The sequence below is a fragment of the Emys orbicularis genome, chromosome 4, assembly GCF_028017835.1.
Source record: "Emys orbicularis isolate rEmyOrb1 chromosome 4, rEmyOrb1.hap1, whole genome shotgun sequence".
NCBI lineage: Eukaryota > Metazoa > Chordata > Testudines > Emydidae > Emys > Emys orbicularis.
In genome coordinates, this window is record NC_088686.1 from 137,334,850 (window position 1) to 137,348,027 (window position 13,178).

The following is a 13,178-nucleotide window of genomic DNA, read 5'->3' on the forward strand; positions in this document are numbered from 1 at the left end:
GGCAGATTCCTTCCATTTATGATCATGTTTGCCGCTTCTTCTCCCCCCTCCCTTCCCGTATGGCTGTCCCTCCTCCGCCCGCCCCCAGTCTCTCTGTTCCTCACTTTGCCTGTCACACTTACTCCCTTGCGTTTTTTAAAAACCCTTCATGAGCTCGCTCCAGCCGATCTCACAGACCTTGTGTCTCTCTTTCTATTTCCTTCCCTGGTCCCTCCACTCACTTAGTGGTGACTCAGCATCACTGGGGATGCAAGAGCTTTCTCCTCTGCAGTTCCTGGAAATAGACTTTTGGCTGGTTTCATCTGCTCTCCAAGGGCCAGACCCTCAGTTGGGATAAATCAACGTTGCTCTGATGCCATCACTTGAGCTACACTCAAATTTGCTTAATTTAAAGGCCCAGATCCTGGACTGTGGCCAAGGAGCACTTGGTGTAGCTCAGGATCCTGGGAATTCTGTGTCAGGCTGGTTCTCAACATGAATTAGAGCAGCCTGGGGGCTGCTCTAATTTACACTGGCTGCTAACAGCCCCAAGAAGCTATTCTGGAAGCTGGAGGATCAGCTGGGTGTAAGGAAGCCCCAGCCCCATACACTACAGGAATCCACCCGTGGTCAGCTAAGCCAGCTTTAGGGCGACACTGATCCTGTGGGTTAGTGAACAGCTGCCTCATGATGGCCAAGAATCAGGCCCAGACACTATTCCCATTAGGTTACACCGGGCCAGAGTCTCAACTGGTGTTAAGTTGGTGTAGCGCCATTGATTTACACCAGTGGAAGAGCTGGCCTATGGGCAGTCCACACACACGAGGAATTATCCAGATTTAACTTTTTGATACATCTCCTTACAAACTTATTTTAACAGACAAATACTTTTGAAAAGCCACTAATTGTGGCACTAAGTAATAATTCACTCTAACTGCAGTGAGCATGTCTCTTTCCCGTGACTAGTGTAAGACACAATTACATTTTTGGAACAGAATCAGTCATAACAATGGATCCTAGAAGGCATCTCTACAAGCACATGAAAAGACAACTATGTCGATTGTCACATGTCCCACAAGCAAGCCTCAGGACAGCAGCGGAACACATACAAAGAGGAATCACTTTCAGCAAAATGCAGCCACCTCTGGGATGGAACAAAGCAAGTATTTAACAGCCTGCAGCAACACTACCCAACTGTTCATGACAGGACAGGAGGATTTGCATATCCCTTGGAAAACAGAGTGGGAATTTTAGGGAGGCAGAGTATAAATCCCAGAGCTGGAAACTGACCAGGGCACCAGGATTCTTGCAGAATATACTGTGGTTGCTTTAATGACACGTACGTCCAGGGTCCTTGGTTTTCCATGGGGCTGGGCAGAGTCTTGGGGAAGGAAGAGGCCTTGTGCAGCTTATTTCTGTCTCCCACCCCACTCCCCAGAGTAATGGGGAAGTCACAGTTCATTCCCTGCTCTGTTCCTGGGGCAGTGCAACCACATGCTGCCCCTTACTTGGGGTGGATTGCAAGATGCCAGTCTAAGCCTGCGAGCTGGGCACAGAGAGACTATCAACGTCCTCCTCCTCTAGGGTGTGGTGCCTCTGCGTACACAGCTCAAGATTACACGGACCTTTCTTGCTGCTATATCACACTGCAGACCCATCTCTGTTCAGCAGGCCAAAATCCCTAGAGTGACCATACGTCCCGTTTTGGCTGGGACAGTCCCTTTTTTAGGCCGGGATAGTCCCTTTTTTAGGCCCTGTCCTGGCCGTCCTGAGTTTTTTTTACAAAACTGGACATTTGTCTAATTTTGGGGGGGAAAGTGGGGCGAGACCCCTAGTGGGGTGTAGAGGAACATGTGGGTGGGGGGCAGGGGATGAGTGGCAAAGCCAGCCCTGCGCTGGAGGGAGGGGAAGGGAGAGTGGATCGGGCTGGCCAGCCCCACATGCGGGGGGGGGGGGGGGGGGGCTCAGGCAGCCCCGGGTGTGGGCATGCGGCGGGGGACTTGGACCACCAGTCCTGTGCATGGGGGTTAAGGATCCGCAGGGGGAAGGGGGGGCTTGGGCTGGCCCCAGGTGCCAGTGGGGAGGGGGACCTCAGACTGGCCCAGCGTGGGCAGGAAGCTGGGAGGTTTTGGGTGGCCCTGGGTGTGGGGGAGCGGCAGGAGGTCTTTTGCATGTGCCAGGGGAGGTTTGGGCCGGCCTTGCGTGGTGGGGAGGGGCTCAGGCCAGCCCAGGGGTGTCCCATTTTCCCTTTGGGAAAATATAGTCACCCTAAGTATCCCCCTAAAACCCTTTCAGCATTACAGCCTCCTGATATCTCCCTCCAACTCGGTCTCTGGCGGTGCAATTATTTTCCCCTCATCTATATCATCTTGCATTCCCCTTCCCTCCCCCCACCCCCAAAATGAATTTGTGCCTTTTACAACCATGTAAATACAATCTGGCTCGCTGCCCCCCTCTAGTGGCTGGACCACATAAAGGTTTAAGGCTGCTGCAGACTTTGAGCCATGAAAAAATAAAACATCTTTAAAAGAAAAAAATCAGTTTAACCTTATCGGGGACCACAAACACTAAAATCATAAGGTTCCCGCACTACCGGGCTGAGTTACTGGTGTTTGGATGTGGTAATCGCATATCCATACTTTTTTTTTTTTTTTTAGTGCAATCTTAATGATGACGTTTCTGGGGTTTGCACTGGTTGAAAAAGATCTGGGGGTTACAGTGGACCACAAATTTAATGAGAGTCAACAAGGTGATGCAGTTGCAAAAAAAAAAGGCTAGTACCGTTCTGGAGTGTATGAACAGGAGTGTCGTATGTAAGACACAGGTGGCAATTGTTCCGCTCTACTTGGCACTGGTGAGGCCTCAGCTGGAGACCTGTGTCCAATTCTGGGCTCCTCACTTTAACAAAGATGTGAATACAGCGGAGAGAGTCCAGAGGAGAGCAACAAAAAATGAGAAAATATTTGGAAGACCTGACCTATGAGGAAAGGTTTAAAAAAAAGAACTGGGCATGTTTAGCCTTGAGAAAAGAAGACTGAGAAGGGGACCTGCTAACAGTCTCCAAATATGTTAACTGTCCTCTTTATAAAGCCCTTATCAATTGTTCTCCGTGACCACTGAAGGTAGGACAAGAAGTAATGGACTTAATCTGCAGCAAGGGAGATTTAGGTTGGATATTAGGAAAAACTTTCAAAGTCTCAGGATAGTTACGCTCTGGAACAGGCTTCCAAAGGAGGTTGTGGAACCCCCGTCATTGGTTGGACAAACACCTGTCGGGGTGGCAAAGGGGTTTACTTGGTCTTGCTTCAGTGCAGGGGGCTGGACTAGATGACCTCTCGAGGTTCCTTCCAGCCCTGCATTTCTATATTACACTGCAGCCAGAATGTCAGCATTCATCTCCAAGCCAATCTGAATTAATTTAGGGAGCGAGATTTTTATTACAGGCTAAATCGAATGTTTCACTCATCTAACTACACAGAGAGCAGCTGCGGCTTTTTGCCGCAGCTCCGTGGAGTCATGCAGGGATTGCACAAGGGAACACAGCTCCTACTCACAGGAAAGTTACTGCATTAGTATTATTAGCAATTATTTGTATTATAGTAGCAATACAAGGTCCTTATCAAGGACCAAGGCCCCCTAGCGATAGACACCTTACAAATAAGTATTTATATTGATCATTATTAGGGTTGCCACAGCACTAGGGTGCCCAGCCATGGACCAGGACCCAATCCTGCCTCCTGTACCGATGCAGGACAAAAACGCAGCCCCTGCTCCAGAATGCTTACTGTCTAGGGGTGACATCCTAGCCCCATTGAAGTCAATGGGAGTTTTGCCACTGACTTCACTGAGGCAGGGATTTCACTGCAGGGATCAGGGGAAACAAACAGGTGTGGGAGGAGGGGACGGGAGGAAGAGTAAATGGGGCACAGAAGAATGGACTTCCAGGCTTTCAAGTGATGGAATAGTGTCTGAAAATATCCATCCAGTTGGGCAAGATTTGCTCTTTAACCCCCTCCCCGTCCCCCCATGCACGGCCGCTTATCGCTCATGCTTTTACTACCTGTTACGCCCAGCCCCACTCGGCAAAGCATTTAAGCATATGCTGATCTGTGGCCTGCCTGTCAAGAGCCTGCTCCGTTACTTCGACGGTCTGAACCAAGGCTCCAGGAGCGGCGCAATCTTAGACGGGAAACTCTTGCGGGGCAAGGGCCGTCTTTTTTGTTCTACGTTTGTACAGCACCCGGCACAGTGGCGCCCTAGTCATAAATAATTCATGACTGAACTGTGCCAGATGCGGGTGGCGATTTGGTGGTCACGATAGGAAGCAGGTTCTGAAGATGCAGGAGCAGGAGGCCAAAGGAATTCAGGGGCCGTGTCAAACACCTAAGCATGCTGGAATGCAGTAAATTCATCACAGAACATTAATACGCCTCCGATCCTGCCTCTCCCCTGACTACACTTCGCTTTGCACAGACTGGCATCCCTCCCGTGACGCCTCAGCGTCTGCACACAAGAAAGAAACAGCACCCCCTGAAGGAAACCTTGCCCCTTGGCAAGTTTCAGCAGGTGACTGAAATATTAGCATCGGTGGATTTCTGGAGTGCTGCAATTTGTCTGTGCTGCAGGCTGTTCTGCAAACGCCATGTTCTCGGAGCAGAGAGGAAAAGATGAAGAATAGTTCGCGCCAGAAAGAAACAAAAGGCTAATGATGTAGAGAACAGTGAACAACAAGCAATGGCAAGAGGCAATTCATTTGTGCGGGGGTTTGGGGGTTGTTTTTTAGACTCTTCAAGACAAAAATGGATGTTTGTTATTCTCCGAATACGAATACGCTGGAGAGATGGATTTTTACAAGGCCCAAGCCAGAGAAACACCAGCTGGTAGGAGCAGCTGCTGGAGCAGCCAAAGCAGGGACTTCTGCACTGGGGGGAGGGGGGCCCACCCCTATCCCCAGCACCCCTCAGAAGTGTATAGGGAAGACCACTCACAGTCTGGGCAAAGTAGAACCACATGGTGCCTCCTCTCTTCCCCATTTTGTGGCTTTGGGGGAAAACGGAAGAGAGGAGCCAGCCAGAGACTCCAGACGGAGCGGGGACCTTCTGCCATTCAGAGAACACTGTACAGTTTTGATTGGACTTTCTGTGCCCTGTGCTGCTTGGCTGTTTGCACCAACCCTCTCCCTTCCCATGTGACTCAAGGACCTCTTGATGCCAACTGGCAGAGAGCATGGAGTGGTATCTACATAGTAGTTCGCCAAAGAGTGTCATGCGAGGTCACTCTTGAAAGCCTGTGTCACACTGGTCCTCATAACCATTGTGAGATGGATGGATGGATAATTGTAAAGAATTACATGTAACTCCTGAAAATCATGTTCTGAAGGTCTGTGACTTGGAGTGGTCACCAAAAGGCAAGAAACAGGTTTCTTTCCGGCTGATGATGTTTATCTATTGGTCTGTCCACATGTAAATTAAGTACTGCATACTTCACACCAAACGCCTATTTACAGTCTGAGCAACGTGCTAATCCAGTAATTGCAAAGTCTCCAGGGGAGATCCTAGATAGGGAAACACAAGCAGTGGGGGTTTGCAAGTTAGCTGGGAAAAGAGACGATTAAGGAGGGACACGAGAGAGGTCTACAAGCTCCCGAATGGTGGGGAGAAAGTGAATGGGGAAGTGTTATTTGCCCCTTCACATAACACAAGAACTAGGGGTCACCCAATGAAATTAATAGGCAGCTGGTTTAAAACAGAAGGAAGTACTTCATCACGCAACGCCCCGTCAACCTGTGGAACTCGTTGCCGGGGGATGTTGTAAAGGCCAAAAGTATAAGGGGGTTCAAAAAAGAATGAGGTACGTTCATGGAGGATAGGTCCATCAATGGCTATTAGCCAAGATGGTCAGGGCCACAACCCCATGCTCCAGGTGTCTCTAAATCTCCAACTGCCAGAAGCATCTGGCAGTGGCCACTGTCAGAGGCAGGATATGGGCCTAGAACCAGATGGACCATTGGTCTAACCCAGTACAATCGTACTTATGTTCAAGTGAAGATAATGGATTTTTGAACTATAACTGTGGAGACAGAGACAAACACTGGGGCGTGAAGAGGACAGTGTGCTTGTCTCATGAACAGAAGACCACAGCCAAGCCTGGCTGTGACACACACTGGAAGCATTGGGGGCGCACATTTGCTCTGATGATGGCACAGTGTGTTGGTAGGATAGCTTAGGCTCTAGTAGGTGTGTTATGATTTTATTTTTATTGTATCCTTTCTTTCCAATCTTTCTGCTTGTGCATTTCAATCTCTGTTCTTTGTTAAATAAACTTATAGTCACTGGAAATCCAAGTGCTGTGTTCTATGACATAACGGGGAAGCTGGATGGCCTGTTCCTTTGGGACCAAAGGATCTGGGAATTCTGAGAGCACCCAGTGGACCAGGGGCTGGGCACTCCCGGGAGATGCTTGGAGGGCTCCAGGTTTGGATTGTGCCTATTGTTAAGCTTCCGTCCTTCACTTAGGACAGAAGAATCCCATGCACTAGGGGCCGAGTGGCTAGGCAGCAGTTCTGCAGAAAAGGACCTAGGGGTTACAGTGGACGAGAAGCTGGATATGAGTCGACAGTGTGCCCTTGTGGCCAAGAAGGCTAACGGCATTTTGGGCTGTATAAGGAGGGGCATTGCCAGCAGATTGAGGGACGTGATCATTCCCTTCTATTCGACATTGGTGAGGCCTCATCTGGAGTATTGCGTCCAGTTTTGGGCCCCACACTACAAGAAGGATGAGGAAAAATTGGAAAGAGTCCAGCGGAGGGCAACAAAAATGATTAGGGGGCTGGAGCATATGACTGACGAGGAGAGGCTGAGGGAATTGGGATTATTTAGTCTGCAGAAGAGAAGAATGGGGGGGATTTGATAGCTGCTTTCAACTACCTGAAAGGAGGTTCCAAAGAGGATGGAGCTAGGCTGTTCTCAGTGGTGAATGACAGAACAAGGTGTAATGGTCTCAAGTTGCAATGGGGGAGGTTTAGGTTGGATATTAGGAAAAACTTTTTCACTAGGAGGGTGGTGAAGCACTGGAATCAGGGCTGGCTCTAGGCACCAGCACTCCAAGCATGTGCTTGGGGCGGCACTTAACAAGGGGCGGCACTCCAGCTCCTTTTTTTTTTTTTTCCTTGGGGCGCAAAAAGCCGAGAGCCGGCCCTGAGCGGAGGGGAGCTGCGGTGGTGGGGTGAGCGGGGAGGTCCGCAGGAAGTAACCCGGGGGGGCAGAGGAACCGCTCCCCCCCAGCTCACCTCCGCTCCATTGCCGCCTGCTCCCCCGAGCGCGCCGCCGCTCCGCTTCTCCCCCCTCCCTCCCAGGCTTGCCACGTGAATCAACTGTTTTGCGGCAAGCCTGGGAGGGAGGGGGGAGAAGCGGAGCAGTGGTGGCGCGCTCAGCGGAGCAGGTGGAGCGGAGGTGAGCTGCGGCGGTGGGGGGTGCGGGGAGGGCCTCAGGAAGTAACCCGGGGGGGGGGGGGGAGGGCAGAGGAACTGCTCTGGCTTGCCTGGGACAGGAGGGAGGGGTAGGAGGGGAAATGTGGCGCACCCAGGGGAGGAGGCGGGGCCTGGGATTTGGGGAAGGGGTTGGAATGGGGCGGGGAAGGGGCGGAGTTGGGGAGGGGCGGGGGGCACGGGACATTTTTTTTGCTTGGGGCGGCAAAAAACTTGCAGCCGGCCCTGACCTGGAATGGGTTACCTAGGGAGGTGGTGGAATCTCCTTCCTTAGAGGTTTTTAAGGTCAGGCTTGACAAAGCCCTGGCTGGGATGATTTAGTTGGGAATTGGTCCTGCTCTGAGCAGGGGGTTGGAGTAGATGACCTCCTGAGGTCCCTTCCAACCCTGATACTCTATGATTCGAACCTGTAAATAGGCAGTGAGGCCTGGAAGACAGCGTTTGTGTTGGGGAACTGACTCACAGCAGGCACAGCCGCGGCTTCCTCCCGCTAAGGGCAGGTGCTTCACAATCCTGGAAACCCACGAGAAGCAGCCCACCTCCCTCTAGTCTCTTCATTTCTGCTTCACTCCTCACCTGCAGCTCTTACCCTCTTCTCCCCTACCCTGTCCCCTTCCCTTCCCATGGAGCCGATCCCCTCCTAACTAAACCCACTGATCCCAAATCTAAACCTAAGTCCTGCACCCAAATCTTCATGGAATTAACATGGAGTTTGCTGCCATCACTTTGTTCACTCTGCTGGTGCATCCTACCTCCCCACCCGGTCTGTGTCTGGTATATTTAGATTGGAAGCTCTCTGGGGTAGGGACCATCTCCTACTCTGGGTTTGTGCAGTGCCTGGCACAATGGGCCCCCGCTCTTGGTTGGTCCTTAAGCACTACCATCATAAACATGATTAATAACAGCCAGATGTGCAGGTACGTGACAACCGAGAGATGCCCCAGTGGTCAGAACAGTAGGCTGGAACTTAGGAGACAAGTTTAATTCCCTACTCTAGCACAGATTCCCTGGGTGATCTTGGGCAAATCACTTAGTCCCCCAGATTTTTGAGGCCGTCTAGTGCCTTAGAGAGGAAGGACGGTTCAATGGTTAGAGCACTCTTCGAAGAGTTGGACTCAAGTCATTGCTCACCACAGATTTAGCATCTCTGGGCCTCACTCCCCTTCTGTTCAGTGGGAAGAACAGCACTGACCTAGCTCACGGGGGGGGGGAGGGGGAGGGGGGTTGGGAGGGTGGAGGGGGCTGTGAAGATCAAGACATTAAATATCAGGTGCTCAGACACTATGGTAAGGCAGGGGGCCTGTGGTGGGTGGCTCTTGTGGTGAAGGCACTGGACCAGGATCCTGAAATCCAAGCTCTGCTCCTGCATCTAACACAGATTCCCTGTGTGAGCTTGGCCACGTTACTTATGGTCAGTCTCTTCCTCCTCTTTAAATATAATCCTTCCCATGGCTGTTTAGACTGTAGCTCTTTGGGGCAGGGACTGTCTCTCACCAGTGCCTAGCACAATGGGACCCTGAGCTCAGTGAAGACTTTTTAAAAATAAAAACAAGAAATAATAAAGCTGGGACTGCTGCCAATAGCTCCCATTTTAAGCGGCTCTGTGCCTCAGTTTACCCCGTCTGTAAAAGAGCAGGGATAATGATACCAACCTCCTTTGTAAAGTGCTTTGAGATCTACTGATGCAACACACTATATAAGAACTAGGTGTTGTTATTAACCATTGCCTCCCAGGATAGCAAAGCTTTTGACAGACTACTCCAGCAGGTCGACAACAGGTGTGGTTAACGCACAAGACTATCCAGGTGTTTCAGACAGAGATCTTCCATTTGCAGCCTTTCCGAGCTATGCATCACGTCAGAGGCATCAGCTTTCATTTCAGGATGTCCAAGCCTAAATCTGAAAGGCTAGTCCTGGGAGCTGACAAAATCGTTAGGCATTTATAAGCATGGCAGATTGGAAGAGAGTTTCCCCAGTGCAATTCCTGCTCTTTAAAGCAAACATTGGTATCTATTTCTTACCTTGGCAAATCCAATAAACTTGCTGCACTAAATTCTTTAAATGGAAGGTCTCTGATCTGAAGGAATCTCGTGTTGCATTTGGTTTCCTGCATTCTGTTTCCAATGCAGCTCCAGGGTCAAATTTTTCTCTCGCTCACACAGGTTTAAGGCCCCCGTAGCTCCACTGAAGGCAAGGAGGGTTATGCTGTGTAGATCTGGAGTGAGAATTGGGCCCAGAGTGTCTATATTTGGCTTAAATCATATTCATACTGAGAAGAGAGACCCAGAATCTCCTGGGAGTGAATAATGATCAGCGCTGTGTGAGGTTGTTAGGAAAGTTTCAAGACAAGAGGAACTTGACTCGTTTGGAACTGACCTGGTTTTGTGAATTGAGCTGAAGGTGAGCATCTTTTCCATCTCCTGGGCCATTTTCACAACCAGCCAGACTCATGCAGGCCATTATTTTTCCTACAGGCACCCAGACTGACTCATGCAAGCTGGTACAGGTCACACACGTTCGCATACGTCATGATCCACACAACAGCGTTCTTCATGCAAATGGAGGGGGGTTGCAACTCATGCATAGCTCACATCACACACTCCAGCAGTTTCCACCTGCGACAGGGCAAAACTCACCCATTTGAGCTGAGCACCTGTTGTTGGTTGGGTCTCCCACCCCACCCCACCCCACTGGGGTGATAGGGCCCTGTGCTCACCCAGCCTCCCTTCCATCAGCAGCACAAGGTCCCATGGGAGCGTAACCCTTCCAGAGCTACTAAAGGTCCACAAGCAGGTGGGGAGAGAAACAAACTGATAAGCCCCCAGCTGACCTTCCTTCCTTCCTGGGGCAGTCCTTGCTCCTCAGCCATACTTTTCTCCTGGAGCTGACATACAGAGATCTGTTCTTCTTCCAGGGCTGTTGCTAATTGAGCGGCATGTCCCCTTGGTAGGCCCTTCTTCCAGGCCTGACGTGCCCTGCAGTTGCGGCGGGGCAGGGCCGCTTGAGCCCAGAGCAGTTCAACAACCCGCACCTGGCCCGTGCATAGTTTGTACAGCCTCTCACAGGCCCAACTTGGAGCACTTTGCAGAGACCTCAGCGGCAGAAATGAGACCAAGTAGAAACCTTCTACACGTCTCTGATGGTGATCATAGGCCTGTGGCTTGTCTGCCAGCTGGCTCCTCTACCGCAGGGCAGGCAGAATTACTTAGTGACTCTCTCAGTCGGATAGCTGGACAAATTGCAAATGCATCCCCCCTTGTGTCACTGTGGTGACATCTGTGGTCTGGAGAGGTAGCTGCATAGACTACATTGGAATAATCTAATGAGAGCATCATCAAGGCAGGGGCCTCTGGGGAGAGGTCAGCAGCAGAGAAAAATGGTTGCAAAAGAGAGGTGGGCACTTCCCCGCCAGTGGCACTATCTAAGCATCCAGGAACAATCAGGGCTCCAGCTGTGCCCTATAAAAGGCGTTGGGACTGTCCTTAAAGGGCCAGCACACTCTTTTACACACCCCCATGTTGTGAATTATTATGGTTAATTATTTGGGTTATCGTAGCACCTAGCAGCCCCAGTCATGGACCAGGCCCCCATCGTGCTAGGCGCTGTACAGACACAGAACACAAAGCCAGCCCCTGCCCCAAAGAGCTTCCAGTTGAAGTCAGGAATAAATGTCTGCCCTATTATCATGACGCCTGCCCCCCCTCACCTCCCGCCCCAGAGATTGTGTTGTGCAAACTCTCAGCCCAGAGATCTTCCCCCCAGGGACAGCTGGAACCAAACTTCCCACCCTGCAGAACCCTCTGAGGGGAGCGCTAAAAATATCCTGGGCCAGAGTTTGAATGGCTGTGTGACATAAGTCTTGCCTAGGTGCCTTGACAGCCTTCAACCTTCACCCCATGCCTAACAATGTACCTCGGTGAAAATTCTTCGTCATACCTTGCAATGGCTCATGGTTTAATTGTCGAACTGTCACCGAAGGTCCTTGTTGAGTGTGATTCTTGTCAGTTGCCAGGAGAAGACAAGTGGTTTACAAGGCCACAAGACCACAGGTGTCAGACTGAACTATTTTCTTTTATTATTATTACCCATAACAAGGGAAGCGAAGCATTTTCTGATGGTAGCCTGCCTAGAAACGGGCTGGATAAATATGCCACAAGCACAGATGAAGAGCCCACTGGCTGAGGGCTGTTTCCAGCTCCTTACTGTTATGCTGAGTGCATGTTTAGAATAGCAAACTGATTATTCATGAAAGCTGGTCACACGGCAATCTTTTTGGATGGAAAGTGGCTTTTAGCCCAAAACAAACATTCCCACAGAAAAATTTCAGGTTGGACAAAAAGAACAAACCCAACAACTCTAAATCAGAAGCTGAAAACTTGACAGTAAAAATGTTCAGCTTTCAGTTTGGGGGGGTTTCAGTTAAAAAAACCCCTCAGTGTTTGGTTTTTGAAAATCAATTTTTTAAACCAAAAATGGCTTTTGAAAACCCAAAAAATTGTATTAAGGAAATGAATCGGAGGGGAGGTTTAAAAAGTAATTTTCCCCCTAAATTTTCCAGGAAAAATAATTGGCCTTTTTCAACCACTGTTGTTACTCATTGGGAAAGTACCACATGCCAGAGGGCATGATCTTGTAGGGAAATACTGACTGTGGGCAGGGCCGGCGCAACCCATTAGGCGACCAGGGCGCTGACATTTGGGGGGCGGCGGCCGCCGTGGTCGTCGTCGGTATTTCAGGGGCAGGATCTTCCGCCGCCTCCGTCGGGGGCGCCATTTTGGGGGCGGGACCTTCTGCCGCCTAGGGCGCCAAAAAGGCTGTCAGCCCTCCTGGCTGTGGGTATGTCTGCATTGGAGTGGGGCTGTAATTTCCAGCTCGGGTAGACATATCTGCGCTAGCTCTGAGCTAGCATGCTAAAAACACCAGTGTAGCTGTGGCAGCATGGGCAGCAGGCTGGGCTAGCCACCCAAGTGCGTTCCGAGGGTGTCAGGTGGGATCATACTTGGGCAGCCTGGGGGTACACTGCTGTTGTTAGCATGCTAGCTCAAACCTGGGATTTACAGACCAGTCACTTTAACTTCTGTGCCCAGAAAGATAATGGAGCAAATAATTAAGCAATTTGCAAACACCTAGAAGATAATAAGGTGATAAGTAACAATCAGCATGGATTTGTCAAGAACAAATCGTGTCAAACCAACCTGATAGCTTTCTTTGACAGGTAACAAGCCTTGTGGATAGGGGGAAAGTGATAGACATGGTATATCTCAACTTTAGTAAAGCTTTTGATACTGTCTCGCATGACCACCTCATAAACAAACTAGGGAAATGCAACCTAGATGGAGCTACTATAAGGTGAGTCCAAAATGGTTGGAAAACCATTCCCAGAGAGTAGTTATCAGTGGTTTACAGTCATGCTGGAAGGGCATAATGAATGGGGTCCCGCAGGGATCAGTTCTGGGTCCGGTTCTGTTCATTATCTTCATTAATGATTTAGATAATAGCATAGAGAATACACTTATAAAGTTTGCGTACGATACCAAGCTGGGAGGGGTTGCAAGTGCTTTGGAGGATGGGATTAAAATTCCAAATGATCTGGACAAACTGGAGAAATGGTCTGAAGTAAATAGGATGAAATTCAATAAGGACGAATGTAAAGTATTCCACTTAGGAAGGAACAATCAGTTGTACACATACAAAATGGGAAATGACTGCCTAG